Raw genomic sequence first — 14,538 nt, forward strand, 5'->3', positions numbered from 1 at the left:
GACCCCAGACTCCGCATGGCATTTCAAAGCAGCAGCACAGCATGGAGCCTGGGGTCAGTGGGAAACACTGGCGCTTCCACTTTGAAATGCACAAGAGCCCCGGGCTGCACGCAGAGTTCCGCATTCCTCCTTTGAAATGTACAAGCGCCCTTACTAGGGCGCTTGTACATTTCAAAGGAGGAATGCGGAAGTGCCTATCGACTAGTTGAGTACTCAATGTAATTCCATCAACTACTCGACTAGTAAATTGTTAGTTAATATCCCCAACGAGGATTAGAAATATTTATAAAAAGAGTATGGTTTTCTGATTTATTAGCAACTCAAGAAAGCATTCCCTGAAAAGCAGTTACTTCTCATCATGAAGAAGGGTTGCACTTTAAGAAAGCAGAGTAACACAACAGTCCACATGGATCAATATGAAAAACAGCCTGTACTGAGAGGTAACAGGGAGAAGCAAAAGATTAAAACATTTCCTGAAGAAGCCAATGTAGCAGTCAGAAGCAGAAGTGTGGGACACTGGGAGAACAGGGGGCGGGAATCTTGATCCTATTTCTTTTGCTTACCTATAAAGTTGACTTGTCCGTATTGAGAGTTTCAGCCAGGAACAACCTTATGGAATCGGAGTCACTTCAGGGGGACAGACCCACCGTGCTGCAAGCACTGAGAGAGAAAACACAATAGATCTTTGTCTCTATAGTTTCTATCCAGAGATGAGGTAATTACAAAACACAACCAATTACATTAGGCAGATAAGTATTTCTAGTCAGACCACAGAGTAGCCCAGGAATCTAGATATTTTCACACTCAACATCCCATATTATTCAAATCTTAACACATCCCATGTGTGAATTCATGCCATAAATTATGCCTTTCAACTCATTCCACAGATGTGCATCCTAGCATGGCTTGGTGCACCCACCAGCCAAAGCCAGCTGTTCCAGTACAATCACAGAAGCTAAATAAGAACCCTTTGGGTGTTCCTGCTGCATTGGGTAGCTCCTCTAAGCTAAACTAGGATGGGTTGTGATTTTATCATCCATTTCCCTTTGCAAGGGCTAATTTCACTAGGGCTCAAGTGCCATTAAAGAGCAACAATGTGATGGGCTGTTTTTAGAAACAAGTTCCGCTCAGCCACTGACACAGATATCAGTTTGTGTCCGTTCCAAAGATACTTTGTCCAGCAGCTTCTGGGCTTTTAAAATCTAAATTTAACCTGAAGGTTTACTCCTGTGGGCAGAAGTCCCAGGAGGCTGCTAGTGAGTTGCTGTGACTATGGAGCCATACTTCAAAGAGCCAATATAGCATCACATCACCTGCTATTTGCATGTACCCTCAGCCCAATTTTGAGCTTAGTTTTAACAGGGCAAATTACTTTGAATTTACATTTTCAAAAATGAGATTGGAATTTGGCCATATGTAAACAAATTCAATGCAGCATTACAAACCCATGGTTAGTCACAAGAAGGCTGGGGGACAGAGAGGGTAGAAAGAATGTTATAATTTAACAATAAATAACAGGTATAATAGGATCAACTTATGTCTTTTAGTATGTACTTACACCCTTATGCCTATCTTGTGACATTATGGAACAATTGTAGCTGTTCTACAGTTCCCATTATAGGCTGATTCAGCAAGATGCGCACGCACATACCTAATCTTAAACACATGCTACAGGCAGTCCCCGGGTTACATGGATCCGACTTACATCGGATCCCTACTTACAAATGGGGTGAGGCAACCCCGCACTAGCTGCTTCCCCCCAGCAGACCAGGGAGACGCAAAGCTAGCGCCCCCCCTCCCCAGCAGACCAGGAAGATGCGGAGCGGCTTTTCTCAGCAGACACCTCAGCTTGAGAATAAAGGACTGAGGGAAGTGAGGTGTGGGAGAATAAAACTGAGCTCTGGAGAAATGTTTGGCTAGAGTTTCCCCTACAATATGTACCAGTTCCGACTTACATACAAATTCAACTTAAGAACAAACCTACAGTCCCTATCTTGTACGTAACCCGGGGACTGCCTGTAGTTCCACTGCCTTCAATGGGACATCGCATGTGCTTAATTATTTGCTGGACCACGGCCTACTGTAAAGGCAGTAGGCCTTTACAAACACTGAGAAAATATTCAAGGGCTCTTCTCTCTCTCAGCTGTGTGTTTCACATAAAACCCATCTTTGACCTCAAGCACTTACAGTGGAAACATTTATGTGTTCCCCAATTGTGTTATGAAAACACACACACACACACACACACACACACACACAGCTATCAGCTTAGGATGTTTTGAGAGGGAGTTTTTCATAAGAGATAAAAACAGTAAGACTTCTATAAGAATAGAACAAAAAAAACCCTGTCTTTTCTACCAGTTTTTATGAATTGCCAGATAGAATCCTATCACTAGAATCACGTTTTTATTCAGTTATTCAGGTCTTCCCCATAAAATGTCCCCTATTCAGCATCTAATTTCAAACGACTAAATTACAATACTGTGTTTAGTCAGGTTAATGAAGGGCTCATTAGTGTCATTGAATCAGACAGGAAACAGTGTATTATTTTGACTCACACACAGGAAACAGTAACAAAATGCTGTTAATCGTTTAAAAAAAAAAAAACCACCAACCCCATACCCAACACCACCATTATCACAAAGAGTTGGGTGCCAGCGATGTGGCTAGGGGATTTCTGGCAAACTCAATCGCAGTATTTTGCAGTGTGCTAACTGGAACCCAAAAGGCACACACTTACGGACATTGCTTGGGCTGGCCATTCATTTCAATTCACAGCCCTGGAAGGTAAGCCTAAATTCAAAAGACACTGTCGTATCAAATTTGGCCTAGCACTTTTTTTTACTACGTTTCATACCAGTAGAAGCATTCAGGATGCTTTCTTAACACCATTATGAAAGGATTTTGTTTTCTTAACTCATTCCCCAGCAATGTTTCCATTACCATCATTCAGAGACACTTCTGTACTTCAGGTGCTGCAACATAGGGTTGCCAGATGGTTTCAACAAAAATACTGGACACACTTGATATTACATCACAATCTACATTACATCTTATGTAGAAGATACCAGACATTTATATTTTCTCATTTATATTTTCTCAATTTGTTTGCCCGAACAGAAAGCTCAAATACTAGACTGTCCAGTTCAAAAGCGGACACCTGGCAACACTAGCTGCAAAAAAAAAAAAAAAAGTTTATTGGATTCAAGTGAAACAAACTGCTTATTTCTCAGCAAGTACAATGGAAAAAAAAGCCTCACCAGCATAGATAGAGAAAGGGCAAAAAGGTAAAGTGTTCAGCTAGTAAGAGGATATTTATAACATAGAATTTGTGGACCGCGTTAAAATCTCTTAGATACAAGTTGGGAGACGTAATATTTTTTATTGGACCAATTTCTGTTAGACACAAGCTTTCAATTTTAAACAGAGCTCTTAAGATCTCTCACATAGCCCAGGTTTACATGAGGGCTTTATTTCAAAATAACCCTCTTACGGTCGAATTAATAAGTGGAGCATCCACACTACCAAATCCATTAATTTTTAGACAACAGGTAGTCTATTTTGAAATGTGTACTCCTGCTTTCCTCGAGAAATAACACTAATTTTGAAATAGTTATTCTGAAATAGTGGTAGCATGGATGCGCTGGTGCCACCATTTTGAAATCACTACTCCCTAGAGCACTTCAAACTAATTACTCCCCAGTGCTTCCTGGGGCTCTAAGTCGAGGTAGCACATCCAGATTAACAGAGCCTGCCTCGGACTAAATCTGAGGTTTCCCCATAGTGAGGACACACTATTTCAATGTTGTTATCAAGTCAAATTTAGTTATTTTGAAATAGTTTCCTAGGGTAGACATACCTGTAGAGAAGTTGGTCTGATAAAAGATATTACCTCAGCCACCTTGTCTCTCCAATATCCTAACATCAACATGGCTATAACACCACTGTCCACCCACTAGAGATGTAATAGCGTAGTCGGTTAACCAATAAACAAAAGCATATAGGTTACTGCTATAGACTACATGCATTTCCTTCCCTTCCTTGCCAATAAATTTTGTAGTGGGTTAGCCAGCAACCCAGCTCAGTCCTGGCTCACGCTGGGTCCGGAACCTACCCATATTGCGACTCTGCATTTAAAGTGTATTAGGAGCCAGGCAGACAGGCAGCCTTGGCTCAATTCTGGCTTGTGCCAGATCTGGAAGCATAGGTCCTCACCCCTGGGCAGAGGCTGCTGCCATCCTGTGCTGCTGCCTCTGTATCAGGAGGCAGCTGGTCCGCAAGAGGAGCTGGTTTTTAAACTGGCGCCCCTCGTGGACCATCTCCTGCCTGACACCGTGCGCTGCTGCCTCTGATACAGAGGCAGCAGCACAGAGTGCCAGGGAGCTCCTCAGGAGTGAGGCCAGAGCATAATGGCTGCCGGCCCACCCCTGCAGACTACGGAATAGCTGACTAACCAATAAGAATTCATGAGGTTAATCGACTATTCAATTAACCGATACTTAACATCCCTACCACCAATTCACTCTTCTCTGCCCCTTTCTCCCTGTGCAAGGAGTATGTGGAGTCTCAGGGGGAAAAGACCAAGCAGACTCAGGGCCACAGTTCAGGCGCCTGGGCCCTCAAGAGTTAATCAGATGCTGACCAGTGTTCCCTGTAAGCTGACACTTGGAAGGCATTTGAATCTCTCCTGGATGGCGGCCCAACTGATTAGCAGAGCATCCACAGCTGGCAGCATGTTTCTACTGGTGGTGCACATCTGCCCATGTCTAGGGGAGTATAAAAATTTATTCTGCACATAGGGTTGCCAGGTGCCCAGTGTTGAACCAGACAGTCTGGTATTTTTGCCTCCTGTCCAGTAAAATAGTTCAGAAGATACCTAAAATGTCCGATATCTTCTGATTTTTTTTTGCCAGCCAGGAGGCGAAAATACCGGGTGCTTACCGAGTTCCGCAAGGGAGCTGTCTGGCCTGGAGCAGGGAGACAAGATGGCAGACAGCCGCCAGCAGCCTGTTAAGGCCAAAAAGCCTTAAAAGCATTTCTTAAAGGGGCCATGCTGGGGTTTTTTTTATTAATTTATTTATTTATTGCTTAACTCTTGAGGTCCTTTTTTCCCCGCTCGACAACTTTGGTCTCCCCTCCTTTTTTTTTTCCTCTCTCAACAGAATTTTTTCCTCGGTGGTTGTTTTTTTTTGGGGGGGGGGATTTTGGTTAAAGCATCTGGCAACCCTATCTGCACATGGATCGAAAAATTAGAGGGAACATTGGCCCTGACTCCGCCCAGCTCAGAGATCAGTTTTAACTGCCTGCTATGCAAACAGCACAGCAACTTCTAACAACCAGCAGGAGAACTGCAGTGCACTTTAGTGAAATGCTGCAATAGTTCATGTGAGGAGTACACTGTACAATGGCCTGACAGTGTAATCTTGATGATACACCTCTTGGACATCAGCTGCTTCCAGTTCCCTCTTTGTGAGTGGTGGTAATTAGAATGGAGATTGGCTGAGATCTCAGGTGATTCTGAACCAGGTGTTTAAGATTTAAAATTGCAAAATCATGTTAAGAACAGATGGTTACAGCCTAAACTTTGGCAGGTGTTAAAAGCAACTAGTTTTGGCATCTCACAAAAATTATCAGACTTCACTGCCTACTCGTGAAATACCACACTTCAGCTGGTTTTGAGCAAAGTTCATTTAGAATTTCTTTACAAACAGGAAAGGCAGTAGTTTTCTCCTTACAAAACTCGAAGGCCTGATGGGATGGTTTAAACTGGAAATAGCCAAAAGAATTGCTGGAATACTTATTGAGATCTGTTGTTTCATCAAAATCTAAATATTTCCCAGGTGTGTATTGATTTTGACTGAACTTGACAATTTTGAAACAACTCAATTAGCACGGGCTCCTCCATTTTTACTTTAATTTTTTTTTCTATTTTATCATAAAAGATATAACATTGAAACAAAATGATTTTGTTAAGGTAGATTCAATGTTCCTGCATTTAAATGTCTTGAATTGCCACAGAGTATCTTGCCATTTGTACTTTTCATACTGACTGAGGACAAACTTTCCCTTGGGACAAAAAGATTCCATTTTACAATCCGCTAGAGTTTAAACTAGGGGTGAGTATGTCTGCTGTGAACAGCAATATATGTATGTTTGCTGATACCAGTTTTCACGGCAGAGTTAGTGTTTAGCAAGTCTTTTTTAAAAAGCAAAAGAAGCAACAAGAAAACAAAAGACAAGAACATGCTAAGCACCTTAGTTGGTGTTTCTATTCTGTTTAGGTCCAGTTGGGAAGAACAGAGACAACCGTGCATTATTTTTATCGAGTATACCAAAAAAATCCTATATACATAAATCACAATAATTTGGCTAGGTACATGTGTATGTGTATTTGTTTTTCCTAAACTTAATTAAATATGTTAGGGAAAAATTTCAGAGTGGCCACAGAAAGATTTAGTGGCTGCACTCTGAGACCACCAAATAATTTTTTTGAGATACTCTGCTTTAGACTCTGAAGGTTGCTTCTGGGACTTGCCTGCTGTATTTAAAATCCATAGACATCTAATGCAGCAGAAAGGGATGCTGCACCCTCAGTTATGTTAAACATTAGTCAGATACACACAGAACCTTTGCTTTATCTACACTGGAGAAGTTTCTTGTATCTCAAGAATTGGTTTAAGTAGATTAGGAATTAGCAAATTACAGTGCAAGTTGAGGGTGCAGTGCAAGTCTGCCATCCTAGACATAAATAAGATGGAATAGTTCATCTAGGCCTGGACTACTTATCTCTTTATGCACCTGTAGCCTTTTGCAATCTCTCAGAATCCACTGCTTTCAAGATCCTGGTCAGAAATGGTGAATGAAATAGCCAAGGAACATTACAGTCAATCAAAGCAATTAAAAGAGTACTAGCATGAACAGGGCCCATGCCAACAACCATTCCAACACCATTTCGGCATAACTACTGTGAACACACTTGAACCAAATACTCCATTAGTTCTTTAATACAGACACAGGCCTTGAGATTAGGGTTGGCAAATAAAAAGTAATTTAGTTCATCTGTCCGGAAAAAGCAATACACGTTGAAACCAATGTACTCTAATCTTTTCAATTCATGTAAGGAATGCATTTTATGCGCAATGAGACATGTGTGAATGTGCACCACCAGTAGAAACAAAAAACCTAGCTGTGGGTACTCTGATAATCTGCATTTGAATCTCTCCTGAGCAGCTGCACAAACACTCAGCTTACAGGGAACACTGGTTGACACCAACATTTAACCTCCCCAGGCCACACAACGCGGCACTTATACCACCATTAGCAATAAATGTTTTTGGCTTAACTTCTTATCTTTGGGGGCTGGGTAAAGAAACAGTGCCAATGCAGTATAACACTGGCAAGCCAGCCTATCCAAAACTGAGGCTGTTGCTACTGGAGCAATGTTACATATTAACAATTTTGACCAAGACGACACACAGGAGGTTTTCGAAGTGGTGCAGGGCAGTTAACCATTAAAATTCATGGACGAGGAATGGCTACATTCCCCTGCACTGTTTTGAACATCTCAACACTGGCCCATCTCAGGACAGATGTCAGGGCGGCCAAGTGGCACTTGCTGTTTCGTTGCTTTCAGATTCCCGCTGGGCTACACAGGAGCACCTATATTTCCCAAACACGGAGTTCAGGAATACAGAGGCACCAACTACTCCTCTAGCCCCCAGGGGGCGCTCAGCTACCCTTCTGCCCCAGGCCCCGCCCCATTCCACCCCTTTCCTCATGCCCCACTCCTGCTCTGCCCCTCCCCCACCCCAATCCATCAATTCCCCCAATCTCCTGCTCCGACTCTTCCCTGCCTTCTCCCCCCAAGCATGCCCCGTCCCCCTCTTTCCCTCCCTCCTGGTGCTTCCTGAAGGCCACGAATCAGCCATTCACGGCCCTCCAGAAGTTCTGGGAGAGCAAGGAAGGAGTTGGTAATCGGGGCCACCAGCAGAGAGGTGCCACGGGTGGGGGGAGAGGGAGAAGACGACGACGACGACAGAGAGGGTGATTTTGGCTGCCACTGAGTGCTTTCGCCGCCAGGCACCAGGGCTGTAGCGCTCATGGAGTCAGCCCCTAAGCAGGAACACCTCTTTGGAGGTGCCAAGCAGCCAATTGGGAACTGCAGGCACTCGGCACCTGTGCCGATCAGGCCCTTGCAGTAAATGGCGTCATGTTGGCCACAAAGTTGAAGGAGGACAAGAAAATGTCCTGACCCTGTGGCCTTGAATTTCCTGTCTCCCCCCCCCCCCCTCAGTTCCTTGGCTCCCATCCTCTCCCCTGGAGCTCTCATTCTTCCCCTTTCCCCACCCCCAGGTTTCCCTCGCTCGCCGTCTGATCCAGTCTCACCCCCTCCCACCAGTACCTGCTCCCCTTGAGCTTTGGTAAGAGAGAGAAGATTCCCCAACCCACCTCCCTCCCTTTCCCTCTGCCTGCTGGAGGGTGGCAGCTAGCTTCTGAGCCATGCAATCAGGTGGCTTTTCAGATGGCGAGGGAGTTGAGAACACCCTGCACACTCCTGTCCTCCTACCACCCACCCACCCACACCCTGTCTATATTTATAGGTCTCTCACTCTGACACCCAAACACACTATAATTAGTGGACACTTGGAAACTTCTGCCTAGATGTCGAGGAAGTAACTCACAGGCATGTGAGCACAACCTGTTCTGTGGCCAGAGAGAGAATTTCACTTTCTATGGCTAGCAGAGAGACAGACAGAGCTCCTCTGTGCACATCCACTGATTCCTCCTTGGAGCAGCGGGCACCGTCTTGGGTTCTTGGCTGGGTGCTCCTCTCCATATCCCCCATTCTGAGGCAGTGACCTGCACTCTTCACATTTCTATCCCTGCAGTTCTGGGTTCTGTGGCCTCTCTGCCCCGAGTCAGCCCCCTCTGGAGCTGACCAGATCAGACTTGCCTTTCCAGAAGACATCTGCAGTCTCCCATCACCTTTGCTCTTCTCCCCTCCCGGAGGCTTAGCACAAGGGGAAGAAAGTTCCAGGAAGTGGTTAATCACATAGACGCACTACATCCAGGAAACGCCAAGGCTTTCAGAGCCGCACTGTGTGTGTTTTCACAGCAGCACAAGTCTGCCAACTCAGAGAGAAAGACCCCTGTGTGCCCTGAGGCACTAACGAGACCTCTGCTCCCAGCTACGAGTACTGTCAGATTCACAGTCCAATGCAGACAAGTGTTTTCTCCTCCTATCCTCAAAGTTTGGGTTAGCCACATGGACTAACAAGCTTTCTCCTACCTTTCTGCACAAGGTACATCCTGGCTGTATAACCCTGTTTTAACCTGAGCTCAGACCTATACCCACAGGAAGCCTGTACTAGAAGCTCACCGAGTTAACAATTGGAGTGTGTGAGGAATTCAGATGCTCCGTTTTAATCAGTTTGGAGCAGAGCAATTAAACTTTACACACACACTTAGGCATTGTAAAATTTACTCTGTGGATAGAACTATTTCACGTCAATTAACAGCTTCTCTCCATGGTAATGAATCTCCACAGACAAGACACAGTAATTCCAGAGGACTCGCTTTTAAACACAACCTCCACACACTCCTCGGAGCCATGACTAGACCCCAGTTCCAAAACACGTAAGACTCTACCACCAGAGGCAAACACCTCTTCTATCTGGAAACAGCAGCAGTGTATTAACCCCATGTGCCCAGAAATCACGGAAAGGGCTCCAAAAGTGATATTTAAAAATAAAAATAAAGTGTTGGTTCCTATTCTTTTCCTTCTGGATTCTGAGTCTATAGGGTGTGTTTGGGATCATGTCCCTTCATGCCCCTTGCTCCACTTATCTGAAGAAGTGGGTTGTGCCCAGGAAAGGTCATGATACCATCTATATTTTTTGTTAGTCTCTAAGGCTACGTCTAGACTGCAGAGTTTTTGCACAAAAACAGTAATTTTTGCACAAAAACTCACGGAGTATCCACACCTCAAGCGTGTTTTTGCGCAAGAAAATCAACAGAATGAAGGGGGTTTTGTGCAAGAGTTATTGCTCTTTCTACAAGAAATAACTCCTTCCTGTTGTGCAAAAAAAACGCATAGAAAAAAGCAGTCATTCTGGTGGTCATACTGTGACCAGCACTTTCTTTCGAGAGAGCGTCCATGCAGTCTGGACCCTCTCTTGCACAAGACGTTTTTGCAGAAGATCTCTTCCGCAAAACGCTTCTTGCGCAAGAAGCCTGTAGTGTCGACATAGCCTAATGTGCTACAGGACCACTCTTTTTTTTTAAATGAGCTCTCACAGTATGTTACGTGCGCCCCTTCCTGGTGTTGGACTCGCCCCTCCTATTCTGGAGCAAATTTAGGCACCTTTACATACATATTTAAAGAATCCAGTGTGTGCAGAGAAGGCCTAATCTAGCTCCTATTGACTGCAATGGGAGCTAGATCAAGCCCATACTCTTTAGGGCAGGCATGTCCAAAGTCCGGCCCGCGGGCCAATTGCGGCCCATGTTCCGGTTTAATACGGCCCCCCAGGTAATTTGGCAATATCTATCTTTTATGGCCCCCAACGAATCCATATGTATTGAGATGAATACATTGTAAAATCTCAGTTAATGTCAGTTGGTCTAAATCAGTTATAAATATATTTGGACACAACATGTATACTTGGTGTTATGTTCCTGTTCATATTTTTTGAACTTAAAAGTTGACAGACAACCTTTATTACCAATAATATGTAATGTACTTTCCAATGTTCCTGACATATATTTCAGCTTCCTGGATTTTTTTTTTCATCTGTCCTTCAGATATGAAAGGCAGAGTGATTTAACACCTGTTTAGATTTGTCATCCATGTGACGAAATGAAAAGTATGCCGTTTGCAATAAACTTTGCATAAAATAGTTAATTTGTATTTAATTTTAATGGTTCAAAGAATGTCAGGCAAAATGGTCGGCCCTCACGCATGTTCACTTCATCAAATCTGGCCCTCTTTGAAAAAAGTTTGGACACCCCTGCTTTAGGGAGACTCTTTGTCTCATTCCTCACCTCCTCTACCTTTTATTATGAAGCCATAATTTAACCTCTTTCAATAAATTTGTCTTAAAAGAGGGAGACAAGAATGGGATGCAGACTGCTCTTTGCCTACTTAATCAAGCACACAGGCAAAATGAGTATGCAGTGGAAGGCCTTTAACCAACACAGACTATATTGTTTGGAAAATGGCAGCTATTTCTAAAGGAAAAAATTATTTCAGAGGAGCGTCAGGAAAACATTATGGGGTAATAATGCTGATAACCATCTTTAGTTGGGAGGTAGTGTGGCCTAGTGGCTAAAGCACTGCACTAGGATTAAGTCAAGGATCCTATTCCCTGCTCTGTCATTTACCTGCTGGCAAGTCATTAAGGCTGCTGTGTGCCTCAGTTTCCCCATCTGTAAAATGGGGTTAATAATCTTAAGGAGTCCCTTTGTAAAGGGCTTTGAGATCAACTGATGAAAAGAGCATTATAAGATCCATCATCATCTTCAGTATTGACCAAGGTTCAGGAAATATCCCCATCCATCTCCTTAACCCGAAAGCAGATATCCTACTGTGGTTGCCATTAGAAGAGGAACTCTGAGCCATAGTTTCCGCCCCACAGTTTCTCCCTATAGGACTCCACCGCTGCTCCCCTTTACAGTAGAAAATAACTGCATCTCTCAGTCACAGCTTGAATGCTGTTTTTAACGTTATGCGTTTTTATACTGTGTTCCAGTGGAACTAGAACATAGCTAACCAGATGAGGGGCTTTTCATTGCTGGCACATCTATTCTGTTTTGTGAGCTTACAAGGCTAAGTTTTAATACGAGCCATCTGTTGCAAGAAGAGTTCAGATACACACAACTAGCATTCACTAGCCAAACACCTGACTCGCGCTGACTAACGGTTCCTGGGTTGAACACCACAAGAGAGAAAGAAGGATCTGACTAAGATGGGAGTGAATTGATACTTGCTGACTCACACATATGGGGGAGAAAGGGCAGCGGAGGGGCATGGTGCATGTGCATACACACAGGGATGAGACTCTCAGATACACACATGGGGCAGTAGAAAGGGATGATTCTCACATGCCCGCGCGCATGTGTGTGTGTGTGTGTGCATGCGACACAGGATGATGTCTCACACACACATGCATGCACACACAAAGGGGGATAGTTTGAATCAATACCACTGTTCCCTGTAAGCTGAGCACCTGAATAATCATCTAGGAGACATTCAGGTGCTGACCAGCTGATTAGCAAAGCGGCCACTGCCAGCAGCATATGTTTCTATTAGCGGTGCACATCCACACATGCCTCGGTACATATAAAATGTATTCCACACATTGACAAAATGAGAGGGAACATTGGTCGATACAGCTTTGTTATCAGCAGTATCAGCTATGGACTACAGAGACCCACTGCAACTTTGAGCCTGTCTTCAATTCAGAGCTTTTTTGGCACTGCTGCTGTCTGGTGATTAGTTACCCAGATGTTAATTCTAGGATGTAAACAGCGCCCCAGCCTGAACCGTGACGAATGTCAGGAATTTACACCATGCTGCGTGTCAGGGAGAGGCTCCGGGGAGAGACGGGGTTAGGCCATGCAATGCGCTTACAGATGTGTTGTCTCTTGCTAAGGGACTGGATTTCTGCATTCGCATTGCAGCAGTAGTGGGAGTGGATCTGTAAGGAACAACAATAGTGGGACAAAATTCTCCGGATCACAGCTCAAGTCATATGCGGGTCTGCTAAGCAACAGCCACCTTGTGTCACACAACCGTGGCCCGACTTACAGCAAGGGCACAATATTTACAGGAGCACCTATCAAACCATGAGTTCTTGTCCATCTGTCCTGGTCTACAAGACAGAGCTCTACCAGCTTTTAAAACAATGGAACTTTTGGTTGAGCTAACACCCCATTACCTATCAAAGCTACCGGCATCTACCAGATAAACTACTTCTTTGCTTTGTCTCTCTCACACACCTCTTTCACCTCCACTGTAAAAGCTGCTTTGGCCCCAGAGTCATGTAGCCTGGAAGAGCCCTGTTCCGCAGTGATGAGCCGAATCCAGTCACTAGTTTAGGATAACAAGTGCTCAGAGATCCTCTACAGAACAAAAGCAGAACGATAGTTTCCAGTTTGAGGCTCCATGGACCGGTAGTAGTTTAGACCTGACCTGGTGGTCCCAGGAGAGTTGGTTGTTCTCAGGGCGGTGATTCTCCTTGTTTCCAAATGGTAAGTGCATTAAAAGCAGCAAGACATTGAAATACACACACCTAACACATTACTTTGAGGCAGCAACAATCCCCTTTGTGGCAGAGAACCTCTGGAGCTACAATATCATATCCCAGATAAGGGCATGGCTCTGTGTAAGAATCGCGCAAGCAGAAAAACGTGAGCACCTGAAGGGTAAACCAAACAGCACAATTACAGGAAAATGTTGCTTAAGACATGTACAATTCAAGAACAAAATAGATGTGCATCTGTCAATACTGGAGCAAAAGATCATAGTTTAATTGTATGGTTACAGCAAGTTTTATTTCCAACGGTTCCCTGGGAAGCAATTAACATCCTTGCTGTAATATCTCAGAGTATGTCTACTCTAGACCTACACTAGACCTGCAGCTGCACTGCACGGTAGCAAAGATGCTTACAACAGCAACAGAAGGAGTTCTTCCACTACTACATCCACCTCAGAAGTATTTACCAGATCAACAAAACGATGTTTCCCTCCACATAGCTGTGCCATCATCAGGCCTTAGGCCAACTTAATTACATTTGCATTTTTCAGACTCATTTTTCAAAGTCCTCCTGAGCAAAATAGTCAACTCAATCTAATTTTATAGTTTTGACCAGGCGTTACAGTCAAGACTGAAGAAAGGAGAAGATGAAGAGAAAAGAGAATCTCATCAACAATGCATTTGGGGAGCCAAAAATATATATTTAAACACCTATTTAAATTGTTCAACCGAGGAAGAAGCAAAGAAACACCCTCTCGTAGCTCATGGAAAATTTTACCTGAGATTGCCAATACCAGAGTCAATAGTTTTGCACGTGGGGAAGAGAGTTTTAAAAGCTATTTGAATTGCTCATTTCTCAGTAAGAATAGGGTAAGTAATAAGGACTCCTAGGTTCTATTTGCATGAAGATGACCACATTGGTGCAGATCAATAATCCATCTAGCCCAGTATCCTGCCTTCCAACAGTGGTCATGACCATCTTGGCTAACAGCAGCAGGAGGGGAGCTGCTCTATCCCCCATCAGTTACTGGTTAACCAGAACTGATAAGCCAGAACGGATAGGGGATAATCGGTTAACCATTTACACCCACAGTGTGCAGCTGGGATTATGTTGTCCAGTGTGCATTAATTTTGCATTTATCAGCATTCAACTACTTCTGCCATTTGTCATCCAATCACCTAGTTTAGTAAAGTCCTTTGATTTTGGGAGGAGCATCATGCATTACAGGCAGTCCCCGACTTACGCGGATCCGACTTATGTCGGATCTGCACTTACGAACGG

The 14,538-nt window shown here is 44.0% G+C and overlaps 1 protein-coding gene across 1 annotated transcript in view; it reads right to left on the bottom strand.

Moving 5' to 3' along the window:
• GDPD5 (glycerophosphodiester phosphodiesterase domain containing 5) overlaps window positions 1-14,538 on the bottom strand; it is a 348,323-nt gene that overhangs the window by 265,005 nt on the left and 68,780 nt on the right. Inside the window, exon 2 of the mRNA XM_075919541.2 lies at window positions 564-660. The gene's annotated coding sequence lies outside the window, so the exon portion shown is untranslated. The remainder of the gene's footprint in view (window positions 1-563; window positions 661-14,538) is intronic.

This window comes from Pelodiscus sinensis, chromosome 1, assembly GCF_052426305.1.
Source record: "Pelodiscus sinensis isolate ZL-2025 chromosome 1, ASM5242630v1, whole genome shotgun sequence".
Lineage (NCBI taxonomy): Eukaryota > Metazoa > Chordata > Testudines > Trionychidae > Pelodiscus > Pelodiscus sinensis.